Source organism: Neomonachus schauinslandi, chromosome 3 (genome assembly GCF_002201575.2).
Source record: "Neomonachus schauinslandi chromosome 3, ASM220157v2, whole genome shotgun sequence".
NCBI classification, from domain to species: domain Eukaryota; kingdom Metazoa; phylum Chordata; class Mammalia; order Carnivora; family Phocidae; genus Neomonachus; species Neomonachus schauinslandi.
The window spans coordinates 40569605-40592523 of NC_058405.1; the positions used below are offsets into that span (position 1 = coordinate 40569605).

At 36.6% G+C, this 22919-nt stretch overlaps 1 pseudogene; it reads right to left on the reverse strand.

Moving 5' to 3' along the window:
• Positions 1-19411: 19411 nt before the first annotated feature.
• On the reverse strand, positions 19412-19818 carry LOC110587746 (annotated as a pseudogene).
• Positions 19819-22919: the final 3101 nt, after the last annotated feature.

A 22919-nucleotide genomic window follows, 5' to 3' on the forward strand; every position in this document is an offset into this window, starting at 1 on the left:
CAAAACATTTTCAAATTTATATCCTCAAAAAGCTTTTTTCCCCCCACTTTTCATTGACACCACATCAACTACATATAATAATATCTACTATGCTTGTCCAACACAGTATATAAATCTCTGTTTCTATGTACACTAAATTTTGCATGTTGAAATCACTCTTAGACTCCTATGTAATTTATATGAGCCCCTTTTGTAAGTACAGATTGGAGTTTTTCTCATCATATAATCTCTATACAGTAAATCACTACACTGATACACCCTAACAGTCCTCTGGCCACTCACGCAGGGGCACTCTTAACTGCTTGTGAATAGAAAAACCGTGGAGCGGGTGCCTGGGTGGCTCAGTCGTTAAGCGTCTGCCTTCGGCTCAGGTCATGATCCCAGGGTCCTGGGATCGAGTCCCACATCGGGCTCCCTGCTCGGCAAGAAGCCTGCTTCTCCCTCTCCCATTCCCCTTGCTTGTGTTCCTGCTCTCGCTGTCTCTCTCTCTCTCTGTCAAATAAATAAATAAATAAAATCTTTAAAAAAAAAAAAAAACGTGGAGCTTTTTCCTCTCCATAATTGTTTAGCATTATTTGAAAATTGGGAGAATTTTAACATTTGCTTTCATCCATAACACAAATAAGAACAGTACCAGGTACTTTATTTTCTGGGACCTAGACAGTCTATTCTATGGTCTTCAAAATGCTAAATTTTATTAGACATGTCCTATCAAATACTGAGGGGTGATATATTACATGTTAATAAAATATATAAATTCAAACTCCGGTTTTCTAAGATTGAGGTGAGAGGTAGTATTTTTTTTAGAGGAACTTAATGGGTCCTTTATCTTGTGAGATTCACTTCCTTAAAAATTCCATCATGATTGCTACTCTCATCACCATGCAGACGTAGAGAATCTTTCCCTAAAAATGTCCACTCAAATTTAAATTTGTGCCCCTTCCTTTTCTGTGATTACATATAAGGTAAGTCTGTGACATTTTAACAAAAAGCATAAAATGGCAGTCAAAAGAAAATAATTAGAAAGAGTAATATTGATTGAATTAGTAGATGTGCACAAGAACTTTTTCATCTTCAGGATGTGACATCCTTCAGGGGTAATATATCCTCAACACCTAGACTGCCTTGTGACCAAGACTCCTATCAGCCTCCAAGTGTTAACTTAAACCTAGCTAAAAATCTATAGTATAGTTCTTCCATGGAGGTGATTTTGTCCCCCAGGGATATTTAGCAATGTTTGGAACACTTTTGGTTGTCACAAATAGTAGGATGGGGATAGGGCAGGAAGGGTACTACTGACCTCTGTAGACAGAGACAAAGGATGCTGCTCAAATGCACAAGAAATTCCCCCAAAGAATTATCTGACTCAAAATGTCCACAGTTGTCAAAGTTGAGAAACCCTGTTCTAATATAAAATCCAGATCTATCAGTGTTAAGATCCAGACAGAGAAAAGACTTTCCTCTACCACCCAAAGTAGGCTGTCCTTCCAAGTTTTTGTTCAATAGAAAAGTAACCTCTTCTCAAGAAAAGGACAATGGGAATGATTTTTTTTTCCTTTTGGGGAACCCTGCTTTTATTCACAAAGATATGAATCAAATGATAATCATTACATAAAACAAAATGTTTTTCTCAAAACTACATCAAAACTATATCACATTGTTGCCTAGCCTTCCAAAATATAAAACAAACAGCTTAAAGTGTGGGAAATTTAATCATTTATATTACTGTATGCAGGATAGTACTTTTGCTATCAAATTTCAACTTTATTAGGGACTCTATTTGATAACTAAATATCACTCTTTTAGATATCATAGATCTCATGCCTTCTCAGTTGCAGTTGTTTTGAAAATCAAACCTTGAGTTCCAGAATGCATCTTAAGTCACATCTTCAGTTTTGGAGAACCCAGGTTATTTTTTGTTTTGTTTTGTTTTGTTTTTGTTTTTGTTTTTTTCAGAAAGCCCATAAAGTTTACAGAAATATAGCTATAGCTAAATCTAAGATAAAATAGATTCCAACATTCCAAGTCACCATGAGCTGACTCAGTGAGAATTTGTTCAAGTGAATCAACTGAACTCATGTCTTAGACCAAAACCAAAACCAAAAGTGTCTTCTGAGCAAAATTCAATGAAATATAATTTGAAATATAGGCACTGAGACTATAATAATTTGGAACTGTAATTCACTGATGAATAAGTGGAATTGCTTTTGATTACATGAACATGAAAACTTTTGGTGGTATGCAAACCAGTTGAAACTCTAAGTCATATATGTCCCTTGATGCTTTAAGTTTAAAAGATAGGGAATTATAGCCTATCCATTCTTCTCTCTTGACCTACTCTTTCTCTAAGTGTAAGTTATAACTCTAACTGGATTGGTGTGAAATCAGCAGATATTCAAAGCAGCCAAAGTAGACATTCTTCTTTCTTTGAAACAGGGAGAGGCACAGGAAGTTATTTTCTCCTCTCTGTCAATCTTCTGCCAGATTATTAGTGATTCCTGCAATTGCTTTACTTAGAAATCTACTAAGGGTCTAAGGGTCTTGCCTTTATAGAGATCTCATTTTCTTTCCTCCTAAAGTATTAAAAATTGAAAGGCATTCCTCCATTATGTTTTTCACTTCCTTCACTCATTTTCCTGAGAGCCATCTTGGTATTTAGTGTTTTCCCTGGATTTTGGCACAATATTTCTATAGGGTTGAGTTCTCATGAAGTTTTCAATCTTAATTATCTTGCTTCCTTTAGCCAATTTCTTTGAAAATCCCTGGGAGACTACCTACTTTTTCAGATTACTTGTCTCCAAGATCCTTTCTTGTTATCTGTTACAGAAACTATTTTTGTTTCTTTGTTTGACTGTTTGCAAACATTTTACTGGCTGTTTTTCTTTAATGGTACAACCTCCCAGAAATCTTACTTGCATATCTTTAGTTATGATCAGAGGATATTCAGAGCCAATTCCATTGATATTCTGATATCTTTTCCACTCTTGGGAAAAATACTACTTATGAAATTCCAAGAAATTAATTTCCATTCCTGATCACTGCACAAATGAAATGAATTATCTATCACAACTTCTTAATGCAAAACAACCTTAATTTTCCAAGATAACCAAAGCATCAGGTGATGGGACCGGAGGTCTGATTGACCTGACTTTTATCTCTGTGAATTATCTTTGGCTTGTGAAATCTGGTGCCAGTGTCATCATGGACTCAAAAAACATTTTTCCTCCTGTAATTACTTTGTTAAGTACAAATTCAAAGAAAAAAAGAATATTTTCAATTATATTGTTAAGATAAATTAAAATATTTAAAACTCATCTGAGGTATGGGATGATTTTTTTTTTTTTTTTATGCTCTCACTCTAACCCTACAAATGTCTATTCATACATTTAGCATTCAAATACCTTTCCATTGGGTAATTTGCATAAATGGCTTTGTAGACCCATTTTCAAAACAATCAATTATTCTTGTCTCCTTCTTTTCTGTGGCATATGTTTGGGATTTCCTCAGTTGCAATCAAGAAAGAGAAATGGACTAAGTACAAAAACAGATGAAGTATATAGCACACAAGAAATTGCATATTCAACTTGAAGCGCTGACTCAGCCTACATGGATGCATTCCTGCCTCATTCTTACTTGGCAACCATGTTATAAAAGCCATCTTTCCTACCTTTGAGCATTTTTCAATATCTTCCAGCATGTTACTATTTCATACCAGGGAAGGTTGACTGAAAGAAACAGAGAGAGAGAGAGAGAGAAAAGATTTTTTCTCTTGTCAACCGTAACCTGTCTTGCAAATCCTGGCTTCCTATTTAATCATTCCCTGGGGTATTGACACTGAGGGGGGAAAAATAAGACTTAGGGGAGAACTTACCTCCTTCCTACAGAAAGGTAAACTTTTCTTAAATGTCCAAATCATAATATCAGAATACAATACTTATTATCTTAGTATTATCTTAGTATTAATTTAAAAATTATAAATGTGAAGAATTGAAGAGCATATTTTGATTTAAAATGTGCTATTAAAATCCCATTATAGTCTCACAAAAAATGTTCATACGGTTAAATAGTTAAAGGAAATCCACTGTAACACATTATGAATTCGGTATGATTTATAGATTATCATCTATATCTTGTTATTTATTGTACTTGATTCTAAGTGTTCAGTAATTGATCAAAAATTCTATCAAGTCTTCATTAAATGCCATGTTTAATAGAATTAAGTGGTTCCCTTTCTAAGAGCGACCAAAGAAAAAGTTTTGAAAAAATGAGATTTAAATATGGGACTCAAAGTCAAAAGATCAAGTAAGCTACACATTTTGCGAAATGATGCCTGTAAAAGCCTATTGGCATTTTGGCTCTTCTACGGCAACAAGTAACTGACATCTCTGTAGTTGAGCATAATAAAAATTCAGTGCTCATCAACATCAGAGTCCAAATTAATGGGTCAAGAGGACTATAGTTAAAATGTACTCTACTATATTCAACTTCTCATAGATACAGTCTCCCTGAAGCTTGGGCTCACAATTCTCAACAAAAGACCATTAAATTTGCCATGGAAGAGGAAGAAAAAGGAGATACATACATTGGAGATGTTTTTTGGTGGGGGAAGGGCAGGGGGAGAGGGAGAGAGAGAATTTTAAGCAAGTTCCAAGCCCAGTGCTGAGTCCCATGCGGGGCTCTATCTCACAACCCTGAGATCATGACCTGAGCCAAAATCAAGAGAGGGATGCGTAACCTACTGAGCCACCCTGGCGCCCCATATTGGAGATGTTTTATGGATCTGGCCTGGGAGTGGCTGCAACACTATCACTCAATTTCCAACGGTCAGAAGTTATCTCATGACCCCACATAGACACCAGGTACCAGGGATATGTATCTTCCTTTGAGTCCAGGGAGAAAATGAAATAGTTTACTGAACACAGCATTGTCTCTTCTATAAGGCTGTTATCTGGTTTCACCATATTTTTTTCTACTACCCATCAAAGCTATATTTGTCAAATTCTTTTTTTTTTTTTTTTCTGATTCTCCTTTGTGTCTAAAAATGTTCTCTTACAAGAGAGAGCTTTCTTTGCTTTGCCGTGGGGCTGGGTAATGCTGAGGTTTTGAGAGAATAGGAAACTAAGAGAAATCGAAATGCAAAAAAATTATATTTGAATACTGATGTCATAGGTGGGGGACTTTCCTGATTAAGACAAAATAAAATCCCATTGAACATATACAATTCTAATTAAAAGACATTTCAAAGATGAAAGGGTTACAAAAGAGAGTATGGAGAAACTTATTCTTGGACAAAGATTTTTGGGTTGTAAAACACAAGTTCCTTATGCCAGAATTGGTCCTTACGATAAAAATTTTTACTTTAAAACACTACTTTCTAAAACCTCCCTTCAAATCACTTATTTCCAAGTTAAATGTGATTTCAGAATGATAAGTATGGAAACTGGAAAAGTTCTCTTTATTTGGCCTGGTTTAAAGATAGAACTTGAGATTTGTATTTATAAACATAAATTAATCCCAGATTATTTCCAAGTAGGGATTTTGAGTTTGCTCACAATGTCCAAACAGCAATTTAGAGTTCATTTAAAAGCCATAATCAGTGTTTTATGTTGGCTTATTCACAAGTTTAAAGGTGTGAATGTATTTTCCTGAAGGATCCTCTAACATAGCACCTGCCACAAATGTTCACTTTATCACTCTTGCCAGTGGCTGTACATGCAAGAAACTAATTTTTAAAATTTATTTCTAAATCCACATTAGAGACATTATCTCACTAAGCTTCCCCAAATCCCTATTATATTTATATTACTGATGAGGTAAGTAACACAGAGAGCACTAAAGGACTTTTCCAAGGTTATATGCATAAAAATGGTGCAGGGACCATCCCCCATACCTTCAGATGCCTGGTATAGCAATTCTATCTCTCCAGTTTGCTTTAGTTATTTTGCCCAAAGGGAAAGGTGTCCTTTCATAACAGACACCTAAACTTTTCCCAGGATGAGAAACAGTTTAATAGCATCATTTTTTAAAATACTGGTGCTTTCAAATCCAACCTTCTTCATATCCTCCAGGAGAACACATTATCAAATGTCTAATCTCTCTCTCCTGCCATCTTCTGACCTTCAGCCTTTGATCCCATTTTAAACAAACATTGTTCCATTCTAAACAAAATAACTACTAAAATTTCCCTTTGATCCAGTTAGGCTTTATATATAGTATTACTTCTCTCTGCTGTTCCAAAAAGGAAATGAACATGTAGTTTAAACATGCAATATATGTTTACCACTCTCTTACTTCTTGAAATCTTGTATTGGAATGGTACTGTAACTTGAGTCTGAAATCTCTTTTGGAAGCTACTACTATTAACCTCTTAATAACCAGGGGGTATCTGGGTGGCTCAGTTGGTTAAACGTTTGACTCTTGATCTCAGCTCAGGTCTAGATCTCTGGGTCGTGAGTTCAAGCCCTGCAGTGGGCTCCATGTTGGGCGTGGAGACTACTTAAAAACAAAAAAAAGTTTCCATCCATTTTTTTGCTTTTTTTTTTTTTCTCCCATTCTCTTTCCTTTCTTGTTTCCTGCTCTCCCTCCTCTTCATTATCTCATTCTCTTCCATCTCTCCATTTATTTCTTTCTTGAATGAACTTCTTTAAATTTGGAAACATGATACTTGGACACAATAGAGATAAAGTATTCAAATGCACTAGAAAAATATTAAATGTCCTTCCTCTTAAAACCCCTCCCTTAAGAGAACTATTTTTAACCATGTACATTAATATTTGTCAGGTGGGTATTACCATAATTTTAGTTAATATGATTAACCTCTATTAATTTTTGTGATGTATGATTTAGTCCTATCTGGAAAACAGATATCACTCTAGATATCTCAAGAGAGGGAATTAAGTATATAGAATTAGAGGGTTACTTGTGGTTTTGGGTCCAACATATGAGGTGCTTAGAAGTCATCACTCATGCATAAAATAAGAAAAAAAAAATGAACAAACGAAAATATACAACTCTTCTTAGATCCATAAGAGAATTGAAGTCAGAGAAATCTTCTGTCCTCAAGTTTGAAGAGGCAGAGAGAAAGAGAGAGAATCACAATTTATGGAAGTTTCCTGTTTCAATGGGAACCAAGGAAAGAACATCTAAACTGCAGCTGATGAATTGTTGAGGCTCAGTGTGGACAAGTTTGAGAGTAAATATCTCTGGGAAGTCCCGGTTTTAAAGATGTCCCCACACTGACAGCCAACCCAGGACCCTACGCAAGTGTAAGATCCCAGACTAAAGTCCCATGGCTGACTCCCACTGCCAAGTGCATGCTTGGGGCTAACCCTTCCAGCTTTGCACCTGAATATCACTGGCCTGACTTCTATCCCTAGCCTCCACTACCATGGGCATGCCCATGTAAGATGCTGCAGCCACAGAAGTGTGCACCTACAGCCAAAGCCCTACAGCAGTACATGGGCTCAGATCCAGTCCTATGTCCATGCACTGGCCTGCACTGCTGGGCTAACCTGCAGGCAGCCCTTTAGCTGTGCACCTTGCACACTCCAGCCCGGTTCCCATCACCCGCCTCTACTGCTGAGCACATACCCAAGGGGAGACCCTGCAGCCACAGGAGTACACACTGACAGCCAGGGCCCCCAAGCTGCTTGTGGGCTGGATCTGGCACTGTCCCTTATGACTGGCCTGCTCCACTAGACTCACCTGGACCTGCAGCTAGTCTCCTAGCTGTGCATCAGCACATCGCCAGTGAGATCCCTGTCACTGACATACGCTGCAATGTGCCTATAGTAAGACTCTGCTGCCATAGGAGTGCACAGATACCCAGGGGCTTCCTCAGCTGCTTGTGGGCCAGATGCAGCCCTATCTCCTTTCACTGGCCTGCACCATTAGGCTTGCTCCCAACTTGCCCCTCCAACTGTGCGTCTGTACATACTCGCCCGACCCCTGTCACAGGCCTCCACTGCCATGTGTGTGCTCATGGGGAGACTCTGAAGCCACAGGAGTGCACACAGCCAGGGATCCCCTGGCTGCCAGTGCACTCACAGCTGATCCTGGCCCCACTGCTGGCCCTGGCCTTTACCACTTTGTGTGTGTCTGCAGATAGTCTCTAACACTACAGGGGCACCTGCAGGTGGCCTCTCACAAAAGAGTGCATGCACACCACCAGCTCTGGCCACTACCACTGCCTGTCCCTATCACTAACCCCTCAACCTAAAGGTACCACTGAACACCCCAACAGTCCTTGAAGCCAATGTGGACCCCTCTTCCCCAGAGGTCACCAAGGATTGTGCAGTTGTCAATGTGGTAAATATATACAATGGGATATTATGCCATAAAAATGGAAAAAAAAAATATTGCCATTTGTGACAACATGGATGAATCTTGAAGGCATTATGCTAAGTGATATAAGTCAAACAGGGAAACACAAATACTGCATGATCTCACTTATATGTGGACATACAAACATCAAACTCATAGAACAAAGAGTAGAATAATGGTTGCCAGGGGCTGAGAGGTGGAGGAAATGAGAAAATGTTGGTTAAAGGGTACAAACATTCAATCATAAGATAAATAAGTTCCATGGATCTAAAATGCAGCATGGTGAGTATTGTTGGCAATACTGTATTATATACTTGAAAGTTGCTATGAGAATAGAGCTTTAATTTTCTCACCATAACAACAACAAAATTGTAATTATGTTAGGTGAAGGATGTGTTAATTAACCATATTGTGGTAAACATTTTGCATTATATATGTGTATAAAATCATCACATTGTATACCTTAATGTTACACAATGTTATATGTCCATTGTATTTCAATAAAGTTAGAAAAAAACTTTTAATAAAGTCTACTGTGGGGAAACTGATGAAATCCTTAGAAAGGTTTTAGTTTATTTAACTGTATTATACCAATGTTGATGTCTTAGTTTTGATAAACATACATGGTTATATAAAATATTAACATTAGTGGTAGCTGGGTGAAGAGTACACAAGAACTCTCTCTGTTATCTTCCCAGCTCTTCTCTAAATCTAAAATTATTTCAAAATTAAAAAAAAATTATTAACCCAAAATTAAAAAAAAAAAAAGGAAAACAAGAGTTCTCTAGGGCCATCCAAAGATAACAAGGGAGACAGGAAGCACCAGAGGAAATTGCAGCCTCTTATACCACGGTTACAGCAAATAATAAACAATCTAACTCTTAGAGAGATAAACATAAAACCACACACTAAAACCTCTTTATCTCAGTTTCTTTAGCCCAGTACGTTCTGTCCCACTTTCAACAACAACAAAAATTACAAGGCATACTAAAAGACAAAACACACAGTTTGAAGAGACAGTGTGAACATCAGAAATAAAAGGAGTTGTATATAAATCTGTTGATAAGGCTAGAAGATAAAGGATAAAAAGAAAGGAGGCTGGATAATTTACAAAAAAAAGAAAAGAAGTAATACAAGAATTCAGATGCTGCTAATACCCATGCACAGAAATCTACCACAGCTGCTGCACTATGGCAAATGCTTTTGCAACTACTTTTTGAAGTGATACTGGGAGTTTTAGCTAGTGCAAGCAGACAAAGGCAACTGGGGAGATAACGATTGGAATGGAAAAGTTATAAAGCTCAGTGACAATGAATAACTTGAATTTTGGGCAAAGTCAAAAAGATGCATGAGGAAATGATTGCAAATCATAACATCATTTAGTTAAATAGTAGGATATACAATAACCAGGCAGATAAGGCAAGAAGAGTATTAACGTCATTCCATAGTTTCTATTGTTAGAAGTTGTATTTGTATTTAGAAAAAAACATTTCCTTCATATAGTTATATGTGTATAGAGATAGAAAAAGCAAATAAATAATTTTATTAATGCTGTTCAGAACGAAGACATGAGTGTAACAGAAGAAAAAAATAAAGTATAAAACCATAACTTAACTAAATCCCTTAAATTTGAAATTTGAAATATCATTGGGGAATCATATTCTTTTCAAAAAATAAATGTTTAGCTTTGCCCATGTAGAGAGCGAGAAGCAATAATAGCTCAGTAGAAACAAGCATGACTAATGCCTAGACATGGTGTCTAGGTATATTCTCTACTTAAAGGACCCAAGGCTCGTTAATGAAATGACAAATCCTGGGTCTTGTAAGGATGTATGAAATGAAACTCTAATATCTTTTGTTACAAAAGCAAGTAAGCTTTCAAAGATAGATTAAAGGGTTGGTTCCCTTGGCCAAAGAAAGGGTAATTTGGGCATTAAAAAATGACTAATGTTGATTCAAACAGATTGAATATATAAAAATCCAGTTTTACTTTGCGTAGCAACTAGATCACCAATATTGTTAAAAATGCCAAGCAAAGGGGCGCCTGGGTGGGCTCAGTCGTTAAGCGTCTGCCTTTGGCTCAGGTCATGATCTCAGGGTCCTGGGGATCGAGCCCCGCATCAGGCCCCCTGTTTGGCGGGAAGCCTGCTTCTCCTTCTCCCATTCCCCCTGCTTGTGTTCCCTCTCTCGCTGTGTCTCTCTCTGTCAAATAAATAAATAAAATCTTTAAAAAAAAATGCCAAGCGAAGAGAAATAATTAAAAGTTTATCTTCTCTTTTCTGAAATAACTGTATTACTGGATAACAAAATAGCCCTAGCTGATAAGAGAAATCCCTTTCTGCAGAAATCTAGGTAATAATTGTGGAAAGAATTAGAAAATCATAATTTTGGAATCCCTAATGAAAAACTAATTCAACCAAAGTTTCTTAATGTCCAACTGTTTTATAAAATGCTTATAAAAATTTTATAAATCCAATAACCAAGCTTAACATCACTAAAAGTAAACTAATCAATTATTAAGTGGGATATGACAAAATATGAGTACATACCACAACTTCTAAAGTGTTCCTAGCAACAACATTTGAAGCAAAATCTAATTAAGTAGTTAGAAGTTACTTTTAATATGGTGAATAAAAGTACAATTTAAATAATCACAAAGAGTCAAATAAGCAACTGAAATCCCCAATCAAACAAATCAAAATATGAAATCTGTAACCATTTTGTATTTTATAAGCACTGGGCAATTTAATATAAAGTATATATCCAATTATGCTGAGGAGTTGCTTTTTGTTTTGGGGTTGATGTCATGCTGCTATGTAATAAAATAGCCATTTTTTTAAGAGATGTCAACTGATATAGAAAGGCGATGACATGAAGAAGGAGATTTGCTCTAAAATATTTCAGCATCAAAAAGGTAACAAACACACACAAAAAAGGGTAGATAAAGAAAGCTAAAGCACCAATTACTAATAGTGACTTGATTAGTTTGGGTGATGAGTCTTTAGAAGTTCATAAACTTCTCTCTCCTTTAGTATTGAATGTCTGTAATATTTCATAATTAATAAATTAAAGTAATGAATTAATAGATGAGTGGCCTAAGGGGGGGGGAAACAGATTGGCAGGGAAAATAGAACCAAGAGTCACTGCTCAAATTTAGCTTTGGAGAAAGCAAATACAGAATAAGATGAATGCCAGGAATCCTAGAGCTTACATTCAACTAATAAAAAATAGCAATAACAAAATCTGGAGCAAGACAAAAGGAAAATTTATTAATGCAATACAATTAGCTCCTCACTGGACTTCCTATGCTGAAAAGAAGCAGCACTGATAGTTTCCAACAGATTAGAAAAGTATAAAGCTGCTTTCCAAGTAAGTTAAGTATCTATTTGGATAGCTCTCTCAGCTGGGATCCGAGTGCTGCAAAACAGATCCTGAAGTATCTCCAAATAACCCCAGGAAACCAGAGGAAGACAAAATGCAAGCAAAAAACAGTAACTCCAGTGTCAGCTTCAGAATGAATTCCTAAGTATAGGTCACAGAAATTAGAGCTAAGAGAGAGAAATAGTGTATGTAGGGCAAGATTCATGATAGTGACACTAGTTGAATGATGACGTCTAACATGAACTTGGAATCGAAAGGCCTTGAGATCCAGAAAATAGATCTGTACAGATCAACTGCCATGCATCCATTCACCTTCCCATAGTCAGCAGAGAAAGACTACTTCCTGTAGTCTTCAGTGGACCCTATTTCTCCAGAGATGAAACCGAGCAAAGATTTATTTTTCATAGCATTTACACAAGCTAACAATATAAGAAGTAAAACAATACCAAGAATTAACAATCTTTTCCAGGCACTCTAGACACAATTAAGGAGGGATTTGAGGTCCATTAGCTCAAGAGAGAATAAAAGGTGATACTTTCAACACTTCAGGCAAGGAGTTGAGCAGGGGATGGTGATGAGATGTGGATCCCATAGGTCCCTGAGGACTTGAGTTGACATCTTCTTGTGAGGGAGGAATTACAACTCTACTTTGGGGTTCCCCCACATGCAGGTGATATAAGCAAACTGCAACTTCACTGATGAGATACTACATGTCAATTCAACTTGCTTCAGAAATACACATGGTGATATTCTTATTTTTTTCTATTTAAAGAAGTATTTTTTTTGTTTTTTTCAACTTTATTGAGGTAAAATTGACAAAATTGTAATTTATTTAAAGTGTAGAACCTGATGATTTGACATAAAAATGCACTGTCAAAGGATCCCCCCTACCAAGTTAATGCACACATATATGTTGATATTCCCACATAACTACAGTTGTCATAATTCCTGGGTACATACTTATGATTCAGTGTGATCTACAGTCCCAGCATTGGTATCACCTGGGAACACTTTAGAAATGACGATCCCTTTACAGAACTATTGAAAATTTAAGAATAATCAGAGATAGTTTGTAGATAAAACAAAACTTGAGAAGCACTAGTATAGAACATCTATGAAGTTAGGAGCTAGATTACCCACTGTAAAAACAATTTACCAATCCTAATAAAGTAAGTTAATCAAGCCAAATATACTCCTACTTTTCAAATATAGAATTAATACCCAACTTACAAATATACCACCTTACAAATAAGTTGCTCTATCCTATTTTTTTAATTTTTATTTTATTTATTTGAGAGAGAGAGAGAGCGTGCACAAGCACTAGTGGGGGAGGGTGGGAGGAGCAGAAGGAGAGGGAGGAGCAGGCCCCCCCGCCGAGCAGGGAGCCCGATGGGGGCTCGATCCCAGGACCCCGGGGTCATGACCCGAGCCGAAGGCAGACGCTCAACTGACTGAGCCACCCAGGCGCCCCTGCACTATCCTTTTTTAAATTTAAGATCTTCAGGTTCCAACTAACAACTGACCAAAGGAAAAAAATCTCACTAAGAGCATTTGATTTGGAGGTCCAGGACCCAAAAGGAATTGGTACATTGGGATCCTAAATACTTTACTATATTTTTACTGTATATACTGTAACTAGCATATAGACATGCTATTAAATACACTACTATAATAAAATTCTACATTTCAGAATAAGCAAACACAAATTTTCAATTGCAAAAAGAGAGAGGGAGAGAGAGAGAGAACGAGAGAACAGGAAATTAAACATTTTGAAAAACCCAATGAATTTAGTACAAATATTAAAGAATAGAAAATTTAACTCTAAAAAATACTCTCAAATTAGAAATTAAACATTTTAAAAGTTATAGTGTATCTAATATCCATAAAATAAGAAAAAAAAACAAGTTATTATGTGGTAGGAATAAATGGATTTTTGAAATTTTAATATATTTTTCTAAATTAGGGAGAAAAATTTAATTAATAGACTGAGTAGTACTAAGAACATAGATAATGATGAAAATTTCAGTATGTGGACAAAAACTGAATATTCCCAAAATGCAGGTGATACAAGCAAAAATATGGAAAATGTTAATGAAAACATAAGATACCAGAAGATTCAAAATTTCTCTTATCCTTCTTAACAGTAGTTGCACAGGGAGAAACATGAGGTACCTGAGATGATATAAAAATAGAATAGGGTGCCTGGGTGGCTCAGCTGGTTGAGCGACTGTCTTCGGCTCAGGTCATGGTCCTGGAGTCCCGGGATCGAGTCCCACATCTGTCTCCCTGCTTGCAGGGAGTCTGCTTCTCCCTCTGACCCTCCTCCCTCTCATGCTCTCTGTCTCTCATTCTCTCTCTCGCCAATAAATAAAAAATTAAAAAATTATTTAAAAAATAAAAATAAAATAATATTGCAACAGAAAATGTTCCAAAGCAGAAGAAAATAAATCGAATAAAATCAAAATCTAAAACAGCAACAAGAATAGCAATGTTTCCAGGAAGAAGAAAATAGTTATGCGCAAAGGAAAAAAGAGTCCAACTGGCATCAAAAGTTTTAAAGACAACACTGGACGCAAAAAGACAGTATCAGTTCGACTAATCCTTTGCAAAGTATAAAGACTAACACTGGTTTTCTTAAACAAATAAGGGATTTGCTGGAGCTAAATAAGTGGATCATATAACTAATATCAGTATAGATGAGTAGGTGAAGAAATTAAAAAAAAATAAAGATATTTCACAGACTACACTGCAGAGACAATTTGGTCAGAAAACTACCATTACTGCTGCTGGGTACTGCGCTTACTGGGGGCAGATATGAAAAGGAAGTTCCGCCTTCTCTTTCATCTCCCCTCTAGTCTCTCTCTCAATCTCTGTCTCTGTCTTTGTATCTCCAGCTTCAGTACTCTAGGAAAACAATGTACTTGACTGATGCTTCCTCAAATGCTTATACCTTAACTATTAGTGGCTGATGAGAAGGAAAATCCCTCTCATTATGATCCTACAGGTATGAGGCAACAAAGCATCACACTAACATTATGAAACTTGGAAACCTACCCAAAAATTCATGTTGTAATATGAACAGAATCTTAGGAATCTCTATATTCCATTCTATGTCTCCACAACCTCAGTGCATGACAGAAATCTTAATTCCTCTCTCACCACCAGAATTTGTCATCTCAGAGAGTGGTGTAACTGCACATCTTGCCTACGATTCAGGCACAAAGACCCACAAATACATGCAGGAGGCAAGCTGACCTTCCAACAATGGTGGAACCATTGCTGCTTCATAATGAAAGCATTTCATTCATAATGAAAGTATATTGTGATTCATAATGAAAGTATTTCTCTTTGGGGCTCTAAGAGCATGATATCAGAAGATCCCATAATCACAGGGAAGAATGGTAAAAGTGTACTAGTGACTAATAAGGTCTAATTGTAAGAGAAATCAATCCCACTTCTAATATTTGGTCTCAAATCTATGAAATCTGAAAATGGGAAGAACAGTAATCTATTTTGTTTATTAGGTCAAAAAATATACAATATCTTGAAGAACAGCACCTTTAATCCTCCTAACCATGGTCTAGCATTTCAATAAAATAGAAGGCTATATTTTCCGGCTGATTTGGCATATGATAAGACAGGTACATCACAGGGCATCAGCTCTTTATTTCTTTCACTGCAAAAGAGTTTTTCTTCAGAAGCAAATTGTATGGTTTAATAAGTTTTAACAGATCCAGTAAACATATGAATAAAATTAATAATAGAAATTTCTCAGTTGAGAGTATTCTTTTAAAGTCAATAATAGAAAAATGATGGACAGGATAACGTGTCTAAATCCTGTGTCTAAATCCAATGCCCCCACCAGTATAAGAAAAGTCCAATGCAATTAATTGGTTTTCTATCTATTCTTCTCCCCAAGCTATAGTACCTGGAAAGAAAAAAAAAAAATCTATCTATAGCAGGTATGTAACTTATTCCCTCTCTCCTTGATGACACTTACATCTATGTTGACCTCAAAGATCTCTTTGTAAAAAATAGTTTTAGTAGAAGAAAGAGAGTCAATAAAACTACCTAAATATGTTCTGAGCAGAGTATATTTGATCCATCTAGATTGCTTCTCTGAAACAAATTTGGTTGTAAACTAGAACTTTAACATATAAACTCTTCAGCTTATGTGATTAAAAAAGGATAAAAACTAAGTCCCATACTGAAACAGCTTCCTCTGAGTTCACACCCACGATATATAATTAGTGTTAGCATGCATCTCTGAAACCCAAATATGTACCAATGCTGAAAAGAAATAATTTGAAAGTTTAGGGCATCACAGGAGACAGAAATGGTATTCCTATGCTTGGTTTGTGCTCATATCCTTTGATATTATTAATAAATTTGGTCATGTGTAAGATCTATGATTCCTGGGAATGTGTGTTTCTACTTTAATTTTTTTGTCAATGAGTATCATTATGGGGGAAGATGCTTCCAGCAATGGGAACATGTCACCAATGGCTTTATCAAATGTTGTTTTATGCATTTCAATTGTTTGACAATAGCATCCCTTCCATTCTACAATTGTAACGACTTGTTCATAAGCCCATTAATTGACATTCACAGAATAAATCCTCTAATCCATAGTATCTATGATGAAGAACTTCCTCACCTCTCTTTTCCTAGCAGTTGCATTGACCACATATATACACTAAGATGCTGGACCTAAGATTTTTAGTCTATGAACTGTTGATGTACCTCTTACTCTAGGCTCTTTATCACCAGTTCTCCATCCTTTCCAGCCATAATGGCAGAGAGGAAGGGTTTTCGTTTTAACTATGTAGCCCACACCAGATACAAAACTTTCCATGACTCTGAACTCCACTCAAAATTGGCTTTATTAGTGACTCAGCAAATTGGTTAAAGCAGCATACACATATGTTAAAACTCTAGGATATCCCACGACCCTGCAACTTTATCATGAGACCATTAGTGAAGAGGAAAGGCTCAGCAAAAATGCATTGATAACAGACAAAGGAGGAGTCCATGCTTTATCTAGACAAGGTTTTCCAAGTGTTCCATGTGTTCACTTGCCCGTATAACTGACTGGAAAAAAACAGATCCCAAGCCAAATCAGTTCTTAGGGATTTATATTTGCCAAAGATACCACAAGCCTGGCCTGGAAAGCACAGTGGCTGTTGGATTGCTATGGCAAACTCTGGGCTTCCAGTCTGTACCAGATGGAAGCCGGCCGTGAGAGTCCCGGTAGAGACTGAGCAAGGAGACTATTCCCGGGAGCAAAGCCAGGGTCTACAGAACACAGTGTGATGGGAATCAACCCAGAGAGTCAAACTAGTGTCTCTACAAGTAGTTTGCTCCACTGCCAAGGTAGGCAGTTTGCAAAATTCTTGCCCAACAATATTTCATAATGCCTATGGATCAGGAACTGCTGGGAGCTTCTCATCCTTTTGTTGTCTGCTGCTGCTGCTGCTGCTTCTTCTTCTGATTTGAGTGTAGACACACAATGTTACATTAGTTTCGAGTGTGCACATAGAGATTTGACAAGTTTAAACATTATGCCGTGCTCACCACAAGCATAGCGACCATCTGTCCCCATACAACACTATTACAGTATCACTGACTGCGTTCCTTGTGTTGTGCTCTTTCTTCCCATGACTTATTCCTTCCTTAACTAGAGGCCTGTATCTCCCACTACCCTTCACCTTTTGCCCATCTCCTTAACCCCTATTCCTCTGGCAACTGTCGGTCTGTTCTCTGTGTTTATAGGTCTGATTCTGCTTTTTGTTTGTCTGTTTATTTATTTGTTCTGTTTTTTAGATTCCACATATAAGTAAATTCATATGGTAATTATCCAATAACTCCACCACTGGGTATTTACCCAAAGAAAACACAATCACTAATTTGAAAGAATGTATGCATTCTTTTGTTTTCTTAATGGAACAATCTGAACCGTCTACGCTGTTCATACAGCACCACTGAATACTGGCTATGAGATGTTAAGATATTTTTTCATTAGATTATAGGTCACCAGACCACAAAGAAATATATCCAAAATGACGAAGTCTACACCACACTTAGAAATTGTAGACCTGGATATGGATGTGATAATTATTAGACTTGAGTTGCTTCATTTCAAGGAGGTTTAAGTTTGTGCTATAGGTAACAAAAAAAGTATTCAAGGATATTGGGGTGCTAGAGGCAAGTCTGATCATTGTGCATCACATGCAATGTCCTCTTTTTCTATTTAGCAAAAGCACCTCTGAGTTTTAGGTATATTTCTGAAGTCAGGCTCTTGGGAATCAGGTTCTTGGGTCCATCATTGATAGAAACAGGGCCAGACCCAAAAGTCAAAAGCACAGTCAAGGCCCTACTGGGGCAATAGCATGAGCTGAAGGGAGACACAGCTCCAAGAAAGAGGAGTCAGGCTGGCCTCTTGCACCAAAGGGGAGGTCCTGCTTATATAAAGTCCCCACTCAGGTTCCCACTCTGGTACAAAATCCTGATAAGGGATAGAAAAGTGTGATTGGTTGATATTGGCAGGCCAGTTCTGATTGGTTGATATTGGCAGGCAACTCAGGGAACTCACTGTTTTTTAAAGCCAGGGTCTTTCAGGTTTGTGGAGCCTCTGTTCCTTCCATCAACAGGAAATGACTGAGGCTGTTGTTTATAAGTCTGGCTTGTATATTGGGCCACATCTTTGTTTTGCTTGGTAAGAGAAGTGGGTTAGGAATAACAGCCAAGAGGAAGTGCCTCAGGTGCATAATGGTTTTCACTTGGGGCTTCCCCGCCCCATGGTCCTTGACTGTGTCAGGTAGGCATATGTAGACCAAGCTAGGCAAGACATGCTTTCTCCCTTTGAAGCTAAAGATGTCACTGTGGTAAGTACTTGATAATGAGGATGTAAACAAAAATGATAGTTTTTAACATCACTGTGAGAATTTAAGTGACTGAGATACAATTACACTTTTACCCCATGTATTTGTATTTACATATATTTACTCTTAATTCAAAATATCCTTGAAATATTTTTTTAATGAGTCCCCTTTCAAATTTTGCAGCCGTATAAAGATGTATGTGAGGGGGGTGCCTGGGTGGCTCAGTTGGTTAAGCAACTGCCTTCGGCTCAGGTCGTGATCCTGGAGTCCCGGGATCGAGTCCCGCATCAGGCTCCCTGCTCGGCAGGGAGTCTGCTTCTCCCCCTGACCCTCCTCCCTCTCATGCTCTCTGTCTCTCATTCTCTCTCTCTCAAATAAATAAATAAAATCTTAAAAAAAAAAAAAAAAGATGTATGTGAGGCAACAGCGACTGGCAAGGAGAAGAAAAGAGTAAAACCTAAGAGAGACCCAGCGCATAAGAGAATGTTGGAGAGTTTTTATTTTCCTTTGTCACAGATGGGAGCATCCTGAAGAGAAACAATGGTTTAGACAACATTCCTAAAGACTAGAAATCTAGAGACCTGCCCATTAAAATAAAGATCTACATTTTGAAATCAAAGCATCTGCCTTATATTTGTGTTCTATTTATATAGATTAACCCAGCTAATTAGCTATATCTACCTAGAAAACTCTTATATATGCTTTTCTTTGTTCTTAATAGATGGAAGGGTAGAGGACTTTTTATGACAATATTATGTTTGGGACATAAAATAATACATCTTTGAAATTGGACGTTCCTTGCAAAGACAAATGTCTTTTTTTTTTCAAGTTTCAGATATTTATTATTCAGTGTAAACCCCAACACAATACACCAACATGATTTCGTGCATTTAGAGGGGAAATATTTCCTGGATACGTGGAAAATTGTGTGGATGGCTTCTGGAAGACCTTCATTCTAAGCAGCTTTATAGTGAAACATTTCATTTAGAAGTCTGGACCTTCTTTCTTCAGTTTGCTGTAATCTACATTCACTGAGTAGAGCTTGTATTGATCATTGGGACACAGTTTGTTCCAGGGTTCTGGGTTATTCTTCCTATCCCAGCTGACATCTGGATTGAACAGTGCCAGGCGCAAGACACACAGTGCTGCTCCAGTACCTCCTGCCCCAATAAATATGAAGAGGGGGAATCAAGCTCAGACGCTTCTTGGCCTGACTGATGATCTGGTGTAACATGGTTGCTGCAGAGGCCTCCTGTCCAGGAGAAGAAAAAACCAAACGTGGAAGGCCCAGCACTAAGTCAAGACAAATGTCTTTTTAAAATCTTTTTCTTTTTTTTGCAAAAACGGGAAAGGAGAAGTCATTTTTAATATCTCTTTAAAGGTGTTTTGAATTTAGAGTAAATGCCATGAAGTTTTGCTATAGCTGCGATGAAGGATAGGGATGAAAGTACAGGCGTACTTCTGTCACTTAGCAAATTCTCATAATAGTGTCAAACCTAAATCTTGTGTAAAAATGACTAGTATTTATGGTAGGAACTCCGCAAACCATTAACTGTTTTGTGTATACGTCTAAGCCGCTAAAAGTAATTTGTGGTAAAAGCACTAGTGTTAATAAATTTCCATACCTTAAAAGACTTACTGCTGGTAAATTTGTGGAGCCATTTAAAAAATTTCAACCTAAAGACAGTTTTATCTTCTCCTTGTTTTCTCTTTTTTCTCTCTATTCCCAAGCTTAGAATATTTACTGTTTTGCTTCCTCTCAACTCAGCCTCTATTTCTGCAGATGGCCTAATGAATGCATACACACCCCATAACTATGAAAACTTAAAATGAAGGAGGTGTGCTTCCGAAAACAGGCTAGTGAGCAAGGCAATTGTACTAAATTTACCTTTTCTGTAATATTCCAGCAGCTCAAAAATTTCCTGACTAGAATATTTCTTTGAATATATGCTAATTTGCATAGAACAAAATACATTTTAGAGGATAAGAAAACAAAATTTGCTTGTATCGTAATTAGATACTCTGTGTGTGCACACATTTGTTTGTTAAGTACCTGCACAGAGGCCTGTTACTAAGAACAAATTTGCAAGGAAACTTTATTGAATGCTTGGGCATAATAAGAATTCAGACACTTTTCACATATTACCAAAAAATATATACAAATGTAAAAAATATAGAATTGTACTGTACCAAAATAAAAAATTTCTGAAATGATTCCCTGACTCCCGGATCCTTTCTTAAAAGGAAAAATGTTTGGAGTATTCACTTTAAGTGATCACTCCATAATATACATTATATGAATTTATATCTATTTCTTCATATATATATATATACACTTTACTCTCTAATGTCTTTCCATCTTTGGGAAATTAAAGTTTTACTCACTTATGATCATCTTACTATCACTCACTTTCTATATTTGTATTATTAACTTTATTTAGGTAGCAACTAATTCAATTCAGTTAGTTTAAATTAGCATATTTTTAGGGGCGCCTGGGTGGCTCAATCGTTAAACATCTGCCGTTGGCTCAGGTCATGATCCCAGGGTCCTGGGATTGAGCCCCGCATCGGGGTCCCTGCTCCGCTGGGAGCTTGCTTCTCCCTCTCCCACTCCCCCTGCTTGTGTTCCTGCTCTCGCTATCTCTCTCTGTCAAATAAATAAATAAAATCTTTAAAAAAAGAAAGAAAGAAAAAATAAATTAGCATATTTTTTAGATTGCCTGGATTCAAATCCTGACTGAAATTCTCTCTCTCAAAAAAAAATATATATTTTAGCATATATTTATTTTGAGAAAGTTACATAACTTTTCTGTCTCTCCATTTTCTAGTCTGTAATGTCAAGACAACTGGCTATGTTGGAGGCAGTTATGTGAGAGAATGCATATAAATTAGTCAGAACAGTACCTGGCACTTTCAACTATGTAATAATATTATCCAACATCATAATCATTATTGCCATTAAATCTATGGAAGTATACAAATATTTCTATGATAATCGCATTCCTACCTTTTGTTACATCTATGTCAGACAGTTAATGCTAGACCGTTGTTAACATCCTTTGCCTATCTACCTACTCGGTGTAAGACAAGATGGCTTCCAGTTATATTCAAGTATAAAATAACTTTTTCAATTATCAAAGTACAGTTATTTAATATTTATTTCTATAGGCATAATTAGATTCTCCATGCTTTTCAGATAAATTGACCCTCAAAATTGAAAATCTTTGAAAATATTACATCTACAGCATTAAGGCTATGCTAACATCATTGAATACATAAACCAATTTGAGGGATAGAATTACGTTATCTTTGTCATGGCTTCATTGCCTTCATTCTTGCCGAGTTCAAGAGAAAACATCTAAAATGATAACTTTTAAGACAGTATTTTTTAATTTTCCCTCCTTATTCAAAATCATATCCCATTTTGCTTCATAAATGGGTCATACTCTTTTTAAATATTCTCACTTGATATTACTAATATTCTTTCTTTTGTTTTTGCTTACACAATGAACAAAAGTCTTTATTCTAAACATATTAGCATTCTTCTCTATTACACTATACTTTTCAGAGACTCTTACCCTTCTGCTCCACTCTGCTACAGCTGCTTTCTAGGATTGCATTGTAGCTCAATCCTGGGAATTAACTTCATTGTACTTCAGTTGTAGGTCAATATTTTATTATACATAGACCATATGTCTTAATTTTCTTGATTTTCTTCACATTGTTTCTTATTTGCTTTCACAGTTGATTTCTATTTTGGTTGTATTGAATTAAAAGTTCCAAATCAGGGCACTGGCTAGCTCAGTGATCTTGATTCAGGGTTATGAGTTCAAGCCCCATGTTGGGTGTGGAGATTACTTAAAAATAAAATCTTTACAAAAATAAGATAAAAAATCTAAGTTCCAAATCACTCTCTTGGAATATGAGGCATTTCTTCATTTAATTACAGAAAAATGTGTGGGCAACCTTGATTTTCATTTTCTCATGGTTAAATACCTTCTTCTTCAAGTCTTTAGATTATAATTTTATTCTTATTGTTTTGAAATTTCCATGAGAATATACTTTTCTATGGGCCTTTTAAATATAAACAGATTGAGGGGTGCCTGGGTGGCTTACTCGGTTAAGTGTCCAACTCTTGATTTTGGCTTAGGTCATGATCTCAGAGTTGTGAAATCCAGCCCCCGTCTAGCTTCATGCTGGGTGTGGATCCTGCTTAAGATCTTCTCTCTCCCTCTCCCTTTGCCGCTCCCGGCTCCCTCTCTAAAAAAATTTAAAAAAATAATAAGTATAAACAGCTTGACATTCAATGCACTATTTTTGTTGAGACACATGCTT